Here is a 17492-nt window from a genome sequence, read left to right as displayed (position 1 = left end):
TGCGAGGAATCATAGAGAAGGGCTGAAGGGGAGGTGAGAGATGTTAATTCCAGCCTTAATTTTATAGATGAGGACCCTGAGTCTCAGGAAGATTAAGTGTCTTGAATAGAGGTACCAGGCCTCGAATTTAGATCTTGCAGCCACTTGTTCAATGTTCTTTCCACTTCACTGCTATAGTAGACTCCTAGGGACTTTGGTGTTCAGGTTACCCTAAGAAATTCATGCAAAAGATGAGTGTCAGGGAATCAAGTATTGGACAACCCTTCCAGAGCAAGTCAGCCTGTTTCATGATGCCAGGTCAATGTGGGTGCTTCCCAGGGAGGGCCGGCCACTCTGGGCCTCTTCACTTTCTGGAAAAGTTTACAAAGTGGGAGTTACCCCCAAATTACCAGGCAAAGTGAACTCAGTGTTGGGAGAAGTCAGTGTTAGAAAGTTGGTCCTAATAGGTGCCTTAAGGGAAAAATGGTTGCAGACAGTAGATTTTTCTCCACTTGGGAACCATTATGCATGTTTATTCTTAGTAAAGAACCCTTTTCTTTCAACATTTTATCCTGACACTGGATTGTTTTCCGAAACCATTAGTGAAAAAAGAGGAAGAGATGGGTTGAATAGTGAGTTTGAAATACTAGCAATTAATTGTCAGCCAGTCTTTGAAAACAGGACTCAAATTAAATGGCACCTGGGTATAAATTTCCAACAACAGTACAGGCAAAATGTTGATTTTTCTTTACCAAAGAAAGCCAAATCCCATAAGAATACTTTCCCTTTCCTCTCTTAATAATTTCTTTATTTTAATGTAACTTTTTTCTGGCAGCTGTCTATTCTTTGTGAGGAAACAAAGGAACCTCAGTGATAGTACCTTCATATTTGTAAAATGTGAGTGGGCTAAATGCCCTGGCAGCAAATGCCATTGCTGTGAAATCCCCACCCTCTTATATCAAAAAGCAGATTCCAGAGAATTTAATAGAGGCATTCCAGCCCAATCAAAGAATCAATGAATCCACAATTCTTTTATAGAGTGCTTTCTGTAATTGGTGTCATTCCTAAAACACGGCCTAGGAGCTGGGCACTATGTTGTGTTGCCTAGAGAACATTGTCTTAATGGTGTTTGTCATAACTGCTTTTGGCTTATAAAATGTTTTCTGTAGGCAGTGTATATATAGACTTGTTGATGATGGTACTTGAGTAAACGATGTAACCCCTGCCAAGGAGAGCAGAGGGCAGAATAAAGCCATTCCTCTTTGGTGTGCCTCATCAGCCAGATCCCCGAGGGAAAATCCCTTCCACAATGGCAAGGCATCCTAGTTTCCTGGGAGGCCAATGAATACAACAACTGTTTTCCTGACAGGCACAGAAGCAATCCCTCTCTCTCAACACCAGTCAGTGATAGTGCTAAGTGTTAAAATGGATACTCCACAGTGGTTTGAGCCTGGAAGCTGCATTAGGCAGCTGCTTGAGGTAATTAGGAACTGGAAGGCAACTTTCTAAAGGCATCCAACAAGAGAGTGGAACATCCATAGCAGGGAATGGTTCTCAGGGATGACAGAAGAGCAGGCTGAAAGGAGAACTGGGGTTCCTGAGGGAATTGCTGCTGGTGTGTAAAAATAGACACTTGTAGCTTACATCTAGCTGCTTATAGTTGAGGTACAAGTTGTCGGGTGATTTTAACATCAACACCAGACTTCAGCGCATTGACAAGAGTTGGAAAAGTTGGGGCTAAAGGTTAGGCTGCATTCTGGGGAAGCATTTCCTTGACTCATTCTTCTCAGCCTCTGCTAATTTAGCACCTGAGCTCTCTAAGTTATGCATTTCTTCTGTATTTGGTTTTTAAATATGTGCCAACACTCTGAATTCTGAAAAGTGCCTGAAGGGGCATTGAATATTCTTTTGACTGCAGTATTATTCTTTCCTGACAATCCTGATAAGATTATCTTGAATACAGCAAAACAAAAGAAGTTATATTTTTCTTGTATGATCTATAATTAAAAATACTGGGGTGGTCTGTACATGGCTCAATAATAATTTTTCACTGCCCTTCAATTGATATTGTGCAGTCATTAGGATACGTGGGGAAAATTTTTACAAAAGTCCCTTCCCTTAGGGTGAAGGTAGGGGTCTTCTGTCACAATGAAATGCAGTAGGAGATGGGTTCAAGGCCTTTGCTGCTCAGGAAGTCGATGTGAGGCCTCCATAGAAAGTCTGTTAATATAGCTTTCTCCTGACCTGGAGCCCCCTTGCTGTTCAGGTTCCTGACTCCCCTTGAGTAGAGACTGTCAATGGTAATAAATCCAACTCCACTTTACGACATGAATCAATTCCCAGAAGAGACCCTAAACTAATTTCCCTGTGCCTAAAATCTCATGGGTAACTTGTCCTCCGGAGGCAAAGTGCTGAGGGTGAATTACCAGAGCCACCTCAGCCCAGGTGAAGTTGAAGCTGATCTGGTTCACACATTTACACAAACAAACCCATCCTCTTAGAAAAATTACAATTTGTAGGTTATTTGGGGAAACAGTTTAGGGGAAGGATACTGGGCCTTGAAAATCAGATGGTTTTCTGTGAAGTATGAAAAGTGCATGCACCCCCCCAGTTAACGTTTATGGTGTGTCACATGCTGGGCTAGCGACCTCCTTAGGCATTGTTCCATTTCATTCTCACAACAGTCCCTGGGAGGTAGGTGTACTGTTATTCGCCTTTAGAACTGTCTAAGCCACAAACGATTTACCTCAGGTTATTCAAATTTGTGGCTGAACCAGGTTTTGAACCAAAGTCCATTCTTATTTTGGTGCAGTCTACTTTGCCACTGGTCTGCTCAGACTCCCCATATTTTTAGTACAGCAGTAAAATGGAAGCCAATGTGATTGGATTCCCTCTGGCCTGGATAAAGAAATTAGCCCATTGTACCATAATTGTTGGTTGGCAAGTCCATCCTCCCTCTCCCCTCTACCCAGATGGGAATCTCCTTGCAGAAGAAACTGGATCTCATTTTTCTTGTCTTCCTAACACCTAGCTCAGAGCCTGGCAGTTGAAATACACTCGGTAAATACATATTTGTGGGAATGAATGGGATCTGAACATCTGAGCACAATGCTCAGGAAGAAGGGGGAGGAGGTAGAGGACTCTAAGTCATTCAGAATATGCACCTTCCTTTGTCAATGGGAATGACCAGTTAAAACCATCCACGTGAGGCAGCTTAGACTGGACAAATACTAACAGCAGCCCTGGGACCTTGAGGGAAGGAGAGGCCAAGGGAGCAATCAATAGGTATGTCTTGTGGCTGCTGCTGTAAAGGTACTCTCTGTTAGGCTCCAGAGTAAGATTATAGAGGGCAGCCATCTTGTCATTATCAAAAGCCAAGTGAAATTGGAGCTTAACAACATGAGTGTTCAAAGAGCAGTGGGAGAGAGAACAATGTCATTAGAACAGGTAAGAAGGGGGCCTGTGAAAGAGGTACTTTGAAAAGCTGATGGTGTACTGAGACTAATAGATTTAATGGGCATGGTAAATAGGGTGAGACAAGGCCTATTGTGCAGTGCTCAGCCAACAGTGTCTCCCAAAGAATGATGGATTAAGAGGAGAGGCGGAAAGGATGAAATCGGAGACCCAGGGAAACAAAGAGGATATGAGAAGTGGTGGTAAGAAAGAGGTACAGCTGAAACTGCAGGGAGAGTTCTTTAGTCAGGCCTGTGAAGAAAAGAATTGACTGACCGGGGCAAGAATAATTCATGATGACAATAATCATTTGCGAGGTAGGGGTGGAATGTGTCCTTAGGATAAAACATATCACACATTAATAGGACTGGAGAATAACTTGTCTATCTCTACTGCAGGATTGTATTTAAGTATCGCCCTTTCTGTTTTACATGTACGTAGACTCAATCTCTCCGTCTCTCTGTGTGTATACCTATATATGTATATATCTTCATTACATACAGAGTTTGATGAGAAAACTACAACAAGTCTCCAGGGAAGATTTTTATAATGTCCTTCCATAATATGTTTTTATTCTCACAAACTGTACTACGAGGAATTTTGTTCCCAGACATAATCCTGCTGCCTCTCAGTAGTGGAATAGAACAGCTGCTCATGACAACCATCCGGTCGCCCCTGATAAATGGAGGCTGTTACTGTCAGTCTCTGCTTTTTTCTGACTTTCATTTAGTGGCTCTAAGAAGCTCCTGTACTTCACTTTCCATGGCTGTGCCCGCTCAGGCACCAGTTTCTCTTACAGATTGCTCAAAATGGTCAAGGAGACACGCCTGGTGGTTCGTGGGCAGCTCATTCACTCGTATTCCAATCTGACTGTGTTGCTTTCCAAATTTTGCCAGTCCTGTGGCAGCTCAATGAAAGCCAATTGGGGGTGACATTTTATGTTTGTGTGTAGGGTGAGAGAAAGCGCATTTCAGCAAGGACATAGTTTTTCAGGAGATGTGTCCTGGAGCAATTTTTTCTGGAGTTGCAGCTGAATTTGAGGTCCTGTTACAATGCTCTGGGAATGTCTAAAAGCATATTTAGAATGGGCAAATTGATGGGGGTTAGTATCTAGTCAAGAAAAGTGGAATGAGCACGGCAAGGAACAGTCAGTATCTGGAGGAAGGGCAGGACATGAGGATTTCTACCAATTCCTCTGTTCTTCCCCTTTCTTTATACCACTTTGTTGTTTCTCCTTTTCGTTTTGGTCATATGCCTTTGGTAGGAATCATAGAATCAAGAATATTGGACTGTCTCCATTATCTTGAGCTCCCTAGGCTTAACCAACACCTGGCCTTCTGGGTTTGGATATCAGTTAAGATGCTTTCAGCTTCAGATAACAGAAGACCAAATTCAAAATGGTTTAAACAATGAGTAGATTAAGTAGTTCACTAATGAGAAGCCCTTCAGACTTCTTGTTGGGGTATATTCTGGGTTAATTATTATCTTCAGTGTCTCATCAAGGACTCATGTTCTCTCTATCCTTCTACTCTGACACCCTCAGCATATTGACTCATCTTCTTACATTGGTTCCCCTTATGATCTCAAGCTAGGCACTGTAGTTCCAAGGGTCACATGCAAATGCAAAAAGGGAAATTTCCCTTTGAATGTTTACTTTTGAAAGTGAATTATTTTCCCAAAGTCCCCCATTAGACTTCCTATCCAGCTTCCTATCACAAGTCTATTGTTAAACCAATCACTGGCAAGGGGAATGGGAATGCCATCATTGGCTTAAGTCAATCATGATTCGCTCCCTGGGGTTGGGTGGGTCCTTACCTCTTTGGAGCCTATGGCCATGAATCCCCTTAAGAGAATCTGGGTTCTCTTAGCAAGAAAGAAGGAAAGGAAGAGGGGCAGTTTGGTAATTGCTGTTGAGTAGGCAACAACAATGTCTCTCACAGGAAATTTGGTCCAATAACCAGCCAATTCACTTGTATGAGTGGGCTCATATTTCTGGTGAGTGATGTGATGTTTCAGGGTCAATGTAAACCACTCTTTATGATTATTTAAATTATAAAATTGAAGTCATGGTTCATTTAACATCCATTTGGCTTTTTTTTTTAACAGTCTCTGACAAAATCCCATCCCTGATTAGTTATCTCTTAAGCGTTTGACTTTGTTCTCAAAATACATAAGAAAAGAAGTTAAATGAGAATTATGATTCTCTTATTAATGAAAAAGTGGTACTAATAACTTTATTCTTATTGATGGAAATGTAGCTATATAATTTAAAAAGTAATTATTTTATCAGGGAAGTCTTAGAGATTATAAAAATAATCATCTATTGAATACAGTAATAGCTACTATTTAATGATTGCCTACTATGGACCAGGAACTACACCAAACACTTTACATGTATTATCTCATGTGTTATCCCATCAGTCCTGCAAGATGGATAGTATATTCTCCATATTATTGATGGAAAAACCAAGGCCCAGAGAAGCTAAGTTGCCCAGAGTCTAAATCCAAGAGAAAAGATAACATGACGTCAGGGTTAAGAGAAATGACATAGATATAGGACCAAATCCTGACTCCACCACTTGCTATGACCTTGGCCAAGTTACTAAACTCTCTTCATCTTAGTTTTCTCTTCTGTAAAATGGGGACAAGGATAGCATTTACCTCATGGAGTTATTGTGACATTATCCAGGTAAAGCAATTTGCTGGGACATGGACATTGTAGGAACTCAATAATTACTAACAATTAGTGTTAACAACAAAGTGACAGAGCCAGGATTTAACTGAAGGGCTGGCTAGCTACAGATCCTGCCTCCTTTCTCTTTTTCCACGCTTCCTCCAAGGCCTCACCATATAAACAATGGACAAGGGCTCACGGGAAGTTTTACGTCATTGAACAACTAGAAAACATGCTTTTCCAAGAAACATATTTTAGTTTAAGGGTGAGAAGAAACATGAAAACATGCCACACCCAGATACTCATTTGTTATTTTTGTTGCTTTTTACCCTTCTGCTTCGAATATAGTCATTTAGATAAATTGCATAATCCAGAGATATAGTTAGTTATTGTTAAATAAAAATGAATCATCTATACATGCTGAGCAAGGACTAATCTTTTAGCTAATTGAGACTCATGGGGACTGAGCTATCAATTCTTAGGCATGATGTGTTAGCTCTACAATTTATTGCCCTGTTATTGCTAAAGCTTTCTTCAAGATCTGACTATGGAACTAGACATTTCCCTTTTTGTAAATAAATACTATTTTAATATAGGATTTGAGTTTTGTTATCATTCCATTTTGGACATTTCTTCTTGAGAAGCAATTACTCGAGTTATGCACACTCATCTACACTTAGGCTATTGGCCTTCATGAGCAGAATCTCTGAGAGTTGACTCTATTTATCATGTTTGTCTCCAGGTCACAGAGGGGAATTTTGGGGGCACAAGCTGTTAGATAATTTACTCCCAAGTCTCATTTGTGGCTTGGTGTCGGATTCCTGCACCCATTTTTCCCCTTGGGAAGGAGGGGATGTCCCTACCATATAGGGAACAAATGCAGATAAAAGGAAGCTTTGATGGAGCTCTTATCTGACACTGTGGTATCTGGTCTGGGAAAGAGCGTTGCTCTTCTTCCTTCTTGGTCCCATTTCGTTCACATCCTGTATAATCCCTCTGAATTCCTTAGATAATAACATCTCTTAGATGACATCTTATTCCCACCCTATTTATTCCTTCTTAGTCTTCTGTGCTTAGTTGTCTGCTCTGATCTGCCTACATCTCTAGCCCCCACAATCTATAACATCTTACTACAAAACTCTGTTCTGCTTCTTTGGGAGTAATCACGTGCTTCCTCACTGTTCTGCTCATTGGCCTCCACCTGACTATTCCGTTTTGCCTATAGCATTCTTGGCTTCATCCAAGGATCCCATCCTAGTCATAGATATTTGCTTTTCAACCTGGATTTAACTCTTAGAGCAGGATTTTGTTACCCCACTGTGTATTATGTTTTATTTTCTTTTTATATGGCTGCCACATAGTAGATGCTCAATCCATTTTTTAGATTCAAATTCCAACTCTTTGTGCTGTATTCTTCTGCTTTCTTCCTCCTTTCTCATTATAATGATAGTAGACCATAAACCTGCCTTAAATAATAAAACACGAGAATCAATTGCGGAAAAGGATTTAAATCCCTGAAAAGGAAGGGTCTTATAATCCATTGTAATTTACCACAATGCTCTTCTCTGAACTCCATAATTATTACTGCTACACTAAGTGATTTGGTGCTTTGGTTATTCTAGTGTATAATTATTTAGCATTCTGAGTACATGTTTTGGCTTTCATCAGATTGTCAGTCCTTTGAGGGAGGTCTCCAGCATAGTGTCCAACTCAGTTCCTGGCATGTTCCTATGCCGTGAATGTTGGTGCTGATGATGAACTGAGGGGATACCAGAGGAAGAAGATGAGTGGAGTTTTGCAAGAAATGGAACCTGTGTGTGAGGCCTATTTAACTCCTTCAGACATCCCTTAATTTTCTAAGTGGGTGTCTGGAAGAACTCGTTCTCTCCATGGAGTGGGTGTGTGCATCATGGACTCTCTGAGCTACGTTATCTGTTTAGTAACTTGTCACAGGTCAAGGCCCTGTGAATAACAGCAAGACTAGTACTACTTTACCACCTACCAAATCTCCTAGTAAGGTCTAGCTCTTAGTTCCCACTAACTGGCCTCAGTTCTTAGTTCTCACTGAATTCAAAAGAAATTCCCTCTAATCAGGTATGGAGATATACACCCACTGGTATAACTTCAGCAGGGCCTCAAAGTGGCTACTTCCGCTTCTGATCACCTTGTCTGAACGCTGTTGACCAAAGTGAGGTGATGCGGCAGCTCAGGAGGCCAAACTTCAATTCACTCCCCATAATTTGGATTTGACGGTATGAAGTAAAACCGTAGTAATTGTTTCGACCAATTCAGCCTTTTTGAGTTCTAAGTTAAATTTTAAAAATCTAAGAAGAAGAAAAAAGAAGAGAGCCTAACACATTTTAAGAAACCACAAGCACCTTGTGAAAAGTCAACTTGTAAAATCCCAGCTGCTGTAAAAGTATATTTAGTAACTCTTTATACCTACAGTAGGTATGCATGCATGGGTATGCATGTGTGCATGCACATGTTTTGGACTTATTTCAGTAGGAAAAAAAGGTGTTCAGGGACAAGTAGAGCCAAGTCTATCTGTATTGCTTTTTTCTTTTTGTGACCATCCCATGGCTGTTATATATTCTGGGAAAGCCATTTTACTTTTCTCAGATCGTAGTCTCTCATCCCTAAAATATGAGGATGTGACCATATGCTTCCTAAGGTTCTCTCAAGCTCTCACTTTATGATTAATTGTCAATAAAATAGAAGACTCATAAACAGCTTATTTTCAAAAGATGCTGTCTGGACCAAAAATAAGGAAGATGACCAGTGGCGACATTTTGACCTGAGAGGAGCAGGAGAGAAGTGAACATTTACGTAACAATATGGACTAAATATTTGTGTCCCCCCAACACTCAATGTTGAAATTCTAACCCTTAATGTGATAGTATTAGTGGGGCCTTTGAGAAGTGATTAGGTCATGAGGATGGAGCCCTCATGATTGGGCTGAGTGCCTTTATAAAAGAGACTCCAGAGAGTTCACTTTCCCCTTCTGCCATGTAAAGACACAGCAAGAAGACACCATCTATAAACCAGAAAGTGGGTTCTCGCTAGATATCAAATCTGCTGGTGCCTTGGGCTTGGGCTTCCCAGCCTCCAAAACTGTGAGGAATAAATTTCTGTTTGTTATAAGCTACCCAGTCTATCGTATTCTGTTATAGCAGCCCAAATGGACTAAGACTCCTGGTGACAGAGATCTCTTATGTCTCGTTCTGATCTCTTAAGTCTCGTTCTTTCTCTGGCCTTACTTTGTCTCCCCAAGTGTACATATTGTCCTCCCAATTCCATTTCTGAATTTCTCTATCTCATTCATTCATTCACCTATTCATTCATATATTTGCAAATATTTTTAGCTATGACCTGCAGAAGGGGCTTCCCTCTGCCCAGCCTTAGTTTCCTTGTGTGTGAAATGATGAATTTGGGCTAGGTGGAGTTTCACCGTCATGTCCCTGGCAGCACTAATGTTCTTTAAATCCATGAAGACCTTTCCTACATAACCCTGTCAGTAGGAAGACGTGATCCAATCTTTCACTCTTTGTGCATTCATTCTCCTTCTTACAGGTGCACAGTTTTTCCTGGTACGTTCTCTCAGATGGCAGCAGAGCAAAGAATGAGGTAACTGCTGAGGAATGGCTGCCAAAACCTTATGTGGGAAAACAGAGTTTTCCAGAATTGATATTTCTAGGAATGATTGAAGAAAAAAAAATAGATGCAGCTCAACTTGGCAAGGTTAACAGCACAGGCGGCAGCCTCTTGGGCTTAGCTGCCAGCATGACCTCAAATGAACCAGCTTTGCCTGACAGGACACCTGACAGGAATGCAGGGTGTGGAGTGGCCCGCAGGCTGTGGGGATGACATGGAAGAAACTGAAAGCTGGAGAACTGCTGGGCAGAGATGTAGAGGATGTCTCTAGTGGTCTCCAAGTCAGCACTAGCCAGAGATGACGGCTATGGACATCAGATGTGAGGAAATTTGTGGGGCCAGCTCCTCTGAGTGCTGGGGGATTATGGTCAGCTGTTGACTGTTCTCTCTGACTTTTATTCCTAGTGTCTCCAAGAGAAGTGAATCTTCCTCCTGGATTTTCTGGAAACTGGTCTGTAACAGAGTGAGTCACCTCCTTGGGAAGTTAGCCTTTTAGTATCTTGCCACTATTTCCTTTTGTGTTATGCACTTTCTGACCTCCAGCTGTGATGTCTTAGTTGTCATTTATGTGAACGCATTAAGTGGAGAATTGGCATGCAGGAGAGCTGGACTTTTTTTCTCCTTGGTGGTTGACTTCTACTTGCTAAGGGACATCTAATTGATGGGAACTCATGTGAAGGCCTGAGAAGTGGGGAGGACCAGTAAGCAGAGCTGGAAAGAACCTCCGTGATAACCTAATCTGGCTCATCTCTTTGCAGATGAGGGAAACATCTTGCGTCTGTGCAGGAGAACCAGATCAAGAAGCCAGGGCTCTTGATTTTCAGTTCATTCTCTTGCTCCCATCTCCATGCCTTCAATTAAAAACAAGGCAAATGTGCTTTTCATAAGCAGGTAGTATAAGCAGATGACCTTTCGGGGATGTGAATAAAGGACAGATGTTAGAGAATTCCCCAAATTGAAGTTAGAGCCAGATTTAGAAGAAGCTGAATTTTAAAACCTGCTTTTGGGCATAGATATTCAGCGTTAGAAGAGGCCTTAACAATCATATCATCCTTAGCCCTCCCTTTACAATTGAGGAAACTGAGGACCAAAGAAGTGAAGTGATTTTTGTACTCTATTGAGAGGTAGCTTTATAAATGAATATTTTAACTTCTTTCCTTATTTTTATTATTTAGCTTTTGGACCCCACTTTCCCTTTCCCTTCCACTTTTTTGATTGTGACTTGGCAATTTTTTTATTTTTTGAGGTCGATCTCATCAATTTTGATTATAGATCTTCCTCAACTTATGTCGGAGTTATGTCCCAACAAACCTATCGTAAGTTGAAAACATCATAACTCAGAAATGCAATTAATACCCCTATCCTACAGAACATCACAGCTTAGCCTAGCCTACCTTAAATGTGCTCGGAACACTTACATCAGCCTACAGTTGGGCAAAATCATCTCATACAAAGCCTATTTTATAGTAAAGGGTTGAGTAGCTCGTGTAATTTATTGAACACTGTACTGAAAGTGAAAAATGGAATGGTTGTCTGGGTACAGAACAGTTGTAAGTATATCAGCTATTTACCCTCGTGATCGCGGGGCTGACTGGGAGCTGCGGGCGCTGCCGCTGCCCAGCATCACGAGAGAGGCTCTTGCCACATATTGCTAGCCTGGGGGAAGATCAAAATTCAAAATTCAAAGTATGGCTTCTACTGAATGCATGTCACTTTCACACCATCATAAAGTTGAAAAATCGTGAGTCGAACCATCATAAGTCAGGGACCATCTGTATTTGTCATTTACTGAATTTCTTCTCTCTGCTTCTCTCTATTTTTCCTGTCTTATTATTATTATTCTTTTAATAATGCAAAACCATAAATAGCACCTCGGGTCTGATCCCACAGACCCTTCCTTGAGAAAGTAAATGGAGTCTTTGCCTATTCACATGATCCACGTGGCTTACAGCAACAGCATTTTGTTGCTCTGCCATGAACACCCTCCTATCACATTGGCCACCCTTCCTGGCCCTCCTGGCAATAGTACAGACCTTCCACCACTTGGTGATATTTATGCCCCCAAGTGTATTTGTCTGAAGTATTTTTTTCTTGCCAAATTTTGGTTGATTTCCTCTCCTTGTTTTCAAGGTCTTTTTGCCTCCAGCTGCTGGAGACAAACACCATTGTAATCACAACAGCAGGACTGATTTAACTGATAATTGACAAAACAACCTGGAGTAATCATCAACTCTCATTCATAACTTCTCTATTCAACATTTCCTCCCCAGAAGTCATGGATTTGGCTAAGTTTTCCTGTCCAAAGTTCTGTCAATATCTGGATTCTATGCCAGAGTAGAGTGTGCAATTATCCAAAGGAATTTCTAAGCCTTCATATTGCTTACCCCTCTTCTGCTTTCACTTAAATATTACTTCTCTTCTTAGGCATTCCCTCTGCCTCTCCTAGTGCATTGATGGTATATGCTCTGGCTCTTCAGTGTTTAAGATTCAGAAAGTTTTAGGAGTAGCTGAAAAGTCTATTCTTTGGCCTGTCTATGGTATCATTTGGGCCAGTGAAACTAACAGATGAAAAGAGGGAATTACTCTAAATTTCCAGTGGCTCTTGATCAGAGTGGGTGGAGGTTAAAGTAACCCAGGCAGCTCCTTACTCAGCACAGCTTCCTTGGGCTTATGCGCACTAGCCCTGTGAGATCCTGTGCACCCCTCCGACCCATGCCAGCTCTGTACCTTCTGGACTTTCTGCACCCTCAGCCACTTCTGCAGAACCCTCTGCATTTTTCCATCTATGTCAGCTTTGTGGGACTCTCTGCCCCTTTCCCACCATGGCCAGCCCTCAGCTCAGGCTCCATTCAGCTACTTAGAATGACTTGTTGGAATGTAGATTGCCTGAAGTGGCATATGACTTGAATGTACACGTTTTGTTTATTCTAAATATTAATTGCTCCCCTCAGGTTGGCAACTTAAAAGTAAATTTTTCACGGCTTTCTCTCTATTCTAAGCTACAAAAAGACCTAGATCAGATAAGCTAGGCACCAGTCAACACCATTTTGCTCCACGCAAAGGCATTATGAAGTCTCTAGATCCTTCCAACTATTTTTTTGAAGTTAGATAACAAAGGGCAAAGCATATCAGTAGCAGCTCTGTCCTACGGAATCAGTCAGCTTGCTCTATCTCAAATTATCTTCAAAATACACAATCTATTCTCAGTAAGGTTCTCTATTTCCCTAGGGACTTATTTCAATGATTCTACTTCAGGTCCATTGTTTTCTCCATTGCCAAGGATTCCATCTTGGGCTGAGTAATCAGGGTGTTTTGTTGGAGAGGATCTCTCTAGCCAGCCCAGGGCCATTTGTCTAATGAAAATGCTTTCCAGAAGTTTCTTGTCAAGGCAAACTATGAAAAACATGAGATCTATGTACAAATTAATACTTAGAGTCACATTAATTTATTAATCTCATATAGCTATCACATTGCTCATCCCAAGCATACTATTCTTACTAAAAATCCCATTTTCTTTCATTGTTTAATTTATGACATGATTTCAAGACCTCTTCCTACCCGGTTTCTCTTCACTGTTTGCAATACAGTTTGTCTAAATCCTCCCTAAGCATCTCTGTAAGTCATATTTAGTTTTACTTTTCTTTAGAAAGGAAACCCTCCAACTAGTAATATTATTTTAACTTCAACAAGAAATCTAATATTTCTAAATATTTTCATTTATTGTTGCCTAGAGAGCTTTTTTAAGATGTGTTTTAAAAAAAATTCGTAGAAGATAAATTAGGCCCAAGTGTCCATCTGATCTGCTTAAGATCTGATTTTGATAGAACCTGAAATTCTTGCACAAGAAGAAAGGAAGATACAGTTAGAGGAGGATGAGAGAAATTTTGAGACCATTGACTTCCTGTCTGCCTGGCGCTAGTACATTAGCCCTTATCAAAGTTGGAAGAGCTGGTACAACACAGCCATTGTAGGTATTGGATCAATACCTGGCACACAGCCTGAAGGTCAGATAAAGTACTTAGGCAGGCAGTTTGCCAGGCTAAAGAGATGTCAAGAAAATCAATTAGACTCTAAAGAAAGAGTAGCAAGCTAACTAAAAATCCCATCTTGAAAGGCTCTCTGTATTTCAAAGGTGTTTTATATACATACACAATATCTTTATCTTGTTCATAAAATTACATTTGATAAGCAATTAAAACCACCCTTGGGTCACCTGAGGTCAACTCACAGAAGATTGTAAACACTTGCTCTGTCCTAGATTAGAAATAGCTACCAAGGATGGAGATTTAATCAGATTCTTTTCAGGGTATAGGATTACATAACTTTTGATTAATTTGTTCTTTTTCTGTATTGATTAGTTTGTATGCATTTGGAATGCCAAAGATGCCCTTGTTATTTGAGTGGTGGATAGACAACGTGCACTTTGAGTACTCCAAGGATGCCAGGTAGTTTACTTAGTAAATTATAGCCGTCTCAAGTCAAAAAATAGAAGGGGAAAAACAGGACTGATTGCTTTGGTAAATTTTTTCATCAGCAAGCAAAAGAAAGAAGCATAGTGTTTACTGTGTGGAAGGCAGAAATATTCTTGCTATTTGTTTACCAGCAAAATCTTTTTGTATATATATAGTCCCTTCTCTGTCCCAGGGACCATGTGGGCACATTTTGGTATAAATAACATGATGATACTCTATTTATCCTCTGTCTTATGATTTTCCTGGTATTGTTACATAAGACTACTGACAGATAATTTGTATCTGGAGTACGTATTTCTCAGCTTCAGGAAGTTTTTGTTCAGTCTGTGAGGAGAAATAATATTTAGGTATTTCAATGTCCTGCCAATAGAGATTTATTCATCATGGATAATTATCAAGGGTAAATTTGTGGAATAGTGCTAAGCACTGGGTAGAGATACTGTGATGAACTAAATAGATGGGGTCTTTGCTTTCATGGAGCTTCCAGTCTAGTGAGGAAAACAGGCAATACACAGCACTCTAACAATATGTATAACTAAAAAGTTTAATGTGACAAAGCAAAAATAAGATAAAAGGTGGAAAATGTAAGCTCAGTCACAAAGGCTGCAAAGAAGGGGGTGGTGACAAGCATTTCAGGGAAAGGGGACAGCCTGCACCAAGAATCTCAGGTGGAGGGACCGTTAGGGGCTAGATCATGCAGGCCCTTGTAGGCCATTGCAACTACCAAGAAGACTATAATTTCCTTTCTTTCTTTTTTTTAACCTTTATATTACTTATCTGTGGTTCATAACAGGTTAATTGCAATAACAATAAGTAGCAATATTTCTTGTCTTGGATTTTAATGAACTTTATTTAAGATTCATATATTTGAAGGATTTTCCTGGGTCCCTGTTTCTAGATCTTTAACTCCAGTAGGTGGACGTAACTGACCTTGGCTTTTAGGGTGGGCCTTAACTTCTACTCCTGAGTACAATGCAGATCTAGGGCAAAGACCTCCCTTACTCTTGCAGTGATTCTGCAGCTCGGCACTGAGTCAGTTCTCACTGCTCGCTCAGGATGGACTTGGGGGATTTCAAGTTTCCCAGGGCTTACCTGAACCGGGCACCCTGATGTCTTACAGGTCCTGGTACCAACTGCCTGTCCATTTGGATACCTGTCAATTATCCCCTAGGTCTCCATCTTGAGTCCCAACTTACACCTTGGGCTCCTTTGACTTTGATTAATTGTACTCAAATCTAGCCTATCTTTTTGCCTTGGAACAATCGCCCTGTTCAGGTTCTGCTTTGCAGACTTAGGAACCTGTATAATCTTACATAATGGCACCTTCTAGAATCTGGATGCTTCAGTCCCAGTTACAATAGCCTCAGTTACTAAGTCCTTTTCTTGCAAGGCTAAAAGGATCATTGAAAATAACTGAAAAGTTTCCTTTTATGTACAAGTGCAATCCAATTACTTATCCTGATCAGATAGTTTATCATTGACTTCGATAATATTAACATAGTGGTGAAAAACATGGGCTTTGTAGCTAGATGCCCTGGAGTACACCACTCACTTGCTGTGTGTAGCCTTGGGCAAGTTATTTAACCACTCTGGGCCTCATTTTCCTTATCTGTAGAACGAGGAAATAATAGAACTCACCTACATCATAGAGTTGTTCTGAGGATTAAATAAGTCAATACATGTAACGTACCTAGAATGTTTCCTGGGACTTTATAAGCTCTTCATAAATGTTAGCTAGTAAGTGATGGAATTAGGGTTTAAATTTGGACCAAAGTCCAAAGCACATGCTTTATCACATATTTCCCCCAAACTTCTTAAGACAGGTGCTTGCAAACTACTGTCTTTGGACCAAATACAGTCCAGGAGTTAAGAATAGTTTTTATGTTTTTAAAGGGTTGTAAAAACAAACCAACCAACAAAGAAACAAAGAAAAATATGTGACAGAGACCTTACGTGACTTGCAAAGCCTAAAATATTTGTTGTATCTTTATAGAAAACATTTGCTGATGCCTGGTTTACTGTCTCATTCTGCATCTTACGTGTTGTGTGATTTGGGGCAATATGTTTAAACCCTGAGCCTCTATTTTGTCATGTGTAAAAGGGAGATTATAATATCCATGTTACAAAGTTGTGTATGGACTACAAACAACAGCGTACAGGAAAGCATGGAACATAATGTTCTGCACATGGTGGGTACTTGGTAAATGTCAGATTCCTTCCCTACTTTCCCTGGGAGAGTTATGTTGGCTTCTCTTAATATATATTCAAGATATTGTTTTTTTGCTGAGGAAGATTAGCCCTGAGCTAACATCTGTTCCCAATCTTCCTTGTTTGCTTGAGGAAGATTGTCCCTGAGCTAACATCTGTGCCAATCTTCCTCTGTTTTGCATGTGGGATGCTGCCCTAGCATGGCTTGATGAGTGGTGTATAGGGCCGCACCTGGGATCCGAACCTGTGAACCCCAGGGCCATGGAAGCGGAGTGCACAAACTTAACCACTATACCACGGGCCAACCCCTTTAAGCTATTTTTAATATTATAAAATTATCATCATGTCACTATAGATAAGCAGTCTGCTGAGGGACTTGAGTGATGATTTGCCAAAGAGAACCAGAAAATGTGGAAGGGGCTTGCGACCTGAAGCAGTTGTAATTTGCCCATTTTGGGGGCCCAGGTGTGTCAGATGACTCAGCTCTATAAATGAGCCGTGAGTGGGAGGTGACCCTCCTGGGAAATGGTGAAAACAAAAACAAAGCATTATCTGCCATCAAGGTCAAGTGGACATTTGGGTGAATTTAAAAAAATACACGAAACAGTTCAGCTTCCCTACTTTAATTGCTACAAGAGGCAAACTAAAGACATCAAAGAGAGACAGCCCATTGTGAGGAGGATTCCCCAGAGTACCCTGGAGAGAGAAGGTGACTGCATGATCAATGCAGGATATTTAGAGGCAAGGAGAAGAATTTGGAGGCTAGTTGGAAAGTGCCTTGCTTTCAAGGCCCACAGGCCAGGCATGTCTTTCAAGAGCTGGCGCAGTCTTTTGGTAGAAGTGGAACATTTTTTATGATCAGAGGCAGTGGACTGGGGAGCTACAGCCAGAATAAAGACTAGGGGCAATGTATAGGGAGGCATGAGCATCTCATAAATTCTGGAAGAGCAAGGGATGGTCTATTCAGAGATTTAAGTTCATATTGTTTAGAATGTAGATCTTTACTCAAAACATTCTATCCCACAGGTAACATTTTATACAGTTCATTTTAA

The 17492-nt window shown here is 40.7% G+C and overlaps 1 long non-coding RNA gene across 1 annotated transcript in view; it reads left to right on the top strand.

Annotated features, from left to right (window-relative positions):
- Positions 1–9919: 9919 nt before the first annotated feature.
- The window catches only part of LOC102148778 (uncharacterized), a 74793-nt gene continuing 67220 nt past the window's right edge, over positions 9920–17492 (top strand). The window contains exons 1-2 of the long non-coding RNA XR_011428487.1: positions 9920–10080; positions 10166–10223. This is a non-coding gene — a long non-coding RNA (uncharacterized lncRNA). The remainder of the gene's footprint in view (positions 10081–10165; positions 10224–17492) is intronic.

This window comes from Equus caballus, chromosome 18 (genome assembly GCF_041296265.1).
Source record: "Equus caballus isolate H_3958 breed thoroughbred chromosome 18, TB-T2T, whole genome shotgun sequence".
Taxonomy (NCBI): Eukaryota; Metazoa; Chordata; class Mammalia; order Perissodactyla; family Equidae; genus Equus; species Equus caballus.
This window is presented reverse-complemented; position numbering and strand designations above follow the sequence as displayed.